The following is a 2,192-nucleotide window of genomic DNA, read 5'->3' as shown; positions in this document are numbered from 1 at the left end:
AAATCACATCAAGCAACTTTGTCATGTTTAGGTAGGGGGGGGGGGGGGATATGTGGTCGTCCCCTGAGGTGACCTGTGCCCTGTACTCCAAAAAAAAAAATCTGTGCACGGCCCTTAAGCGCTACCGCATGGAATATATAATAAATTCTTCCACGGGTAGGCTGACTGATACCTTTTTGAATATCAAAGCCCATCCTTTTTTTGATGAATTCTTGGACGATATCCAGCGTCCCTTGGCCAAGAAATTATATATACAGTTTAGATATAGTTCATTGCCTCTTAGGGACGCAACATAAGTGGTCAAATGCATTACATTCCACGAGTTCCTGCCCAGGTTGTGCGCGTCGTAGAGAGACAGATTTGCATGTCCTGCTCTTATGCCCCTTCTATGGTAAGGCAAGAGCCAAATGGGTCATTCGACTTTGCAAGTCCAGGGGGCTTAAGGACTATAGGGAGGCATTTAGATTTCTCAAATATGATACCACCCCCCTAATAGTGTTCGCGACTGCTAGATTTGTCTGTGGTTCTCGAGGTGCAAAAAATTAAAATCTTAAAGTCCTCAAACTACTGTTTCTGCAGAAGCTCAAACACTAACTCATGTTGTCTATATATTTCATAGTTTGGGATTGCCCTTTAGGAGCGCTGTGCTTATTTAATGTATCTAATGAAATCCTATGATCCTCCTCCATCTTCGATATGAATCTCTTTAGTGTTAGGACTACAAAGTATGATTTTTAAATATATACGTTTTTAGCTCTAATTGGGCTCTCTTTTTATTGCAAATTTGTATTTATTTCTTTTTAAGGTTTACCGATATTAAAAGCTTTTTTGACCGACTAGCAAGTACCCTGCAGGAAATGGTGGGGAAAGGACAGGGATGAGGAGGGAGCAAGAAAGATCAAGCATTGTAGGTGGGTGCCCAAGACCACAGCATTAATTTGAGGTCCTTACGCTCAGATTCCACACTTTCTTGGCAAAGCTGCAGATCCCACGCTTTAACATCTACAAGGTACTTTAAAAAAATGGTCAATTAGTTTTTTTTTTTAACCATTTCTAATCAGCAAAAGACTAGACATTACATCTGCCAACATATCGAAATTAAACGGTGAATCTCTAGGCAAGTACACCATCACTGGACACTACATACTCACTTATTGTTTCCAAAAGTAACACTGGAAAAACCTGAATTCTTCAAAATGGCAAAATGTTGTTTAAGAGCTGAATTGAGGTGGCATAGTTTAGTGCAGCTACAGCGGACTTCAGAGAAAGCCACGTGTCAGTTTACTGACCAGCAGAGGCTTTTAGGAAGCAGCCGGTGTCCTGAAAGGCAGAAGCAAGAATGGCCAGCGTATAATACACCAATCTCCCAGTGTGCAGACAGGACTAGTCTATCTCCATTGGATTGGAGAATCCTTCATGCGTAGTCCTGCTTCGCCAAAGCTATTTTTTAGTCCATCTCTTTACGGATTGCATCAAGGTGATCCCTGCCAATGGCTGCCTTAGTTCAAGAGACTTCTTGTGGGCTGGCTGGTGCTTGCTTCTGGGCTGGAATGTAGCAGGACAAGGAAGATGCGTCATATTTTCTGTGTCATGTCACACAAATATTTTTCAGGGGGAAATTACATGCTAAGTAGAAGGTTAAAAACATTCCACCAGAAGCCGCCGTTTCTTAGAATCCAAGGGTGCGCCATCGGTGGCTCACAGATAATTTGAGAAGATTTACACCAAGTATTTGTAATTTACGATAGGATATTCATTTAACATCCCCCAAACAGTCTGCAATAAATGCCTTGCTTAGTAGATTCTCCTTATGGTGAGATCAGAAGAACTTCATTAAAAATTAAGCCCCCAGGGGAAAGCGGAAGCGTGTGCCTTATATCGGGGATGAATCCTTAGCAATGGATCCACCTGCGAGAAGGTTAGGTACCGACTATTACTGCCCCCTGCCAGAGTTATCATTCAAGCAATGAGGTCTGAGATGAGATTGCACAGTCCAGAACTTCACGAGCAGTGTTTTGAACAGTAGTAAAGAAGGTTCTCTTTACACAGTGTGGGTCCACAACACCCGCTGTTCCAAATAAAGCCGATGGTAGACTGCCTTGGAAGCAAGAGTTAAGAATGCGAGCAATCTACAAGTTGAGAGAATAGTTAGTCAGGAGACTGGTAATCAATTGCCCAACAAGGCTTTGCTC

This window comes from Triturus cristatus, chromosome 7, assembly GCF_964204655.1.
Source record: "Triturus cristatus chromosome 7, aTriCri1.1, whole genome shotgun sequence".
Taxonomy (NCBI): Eukaryota; Metazoa; Chordata; class Amphibia; order Caudata; family Salamandridae; genus Triturus; species Triturus cristatus.
The sequence above is the reverse complement of the archived record's forward strand: the minus strand, read 5'-3'. Positions refer to the sequence as shown.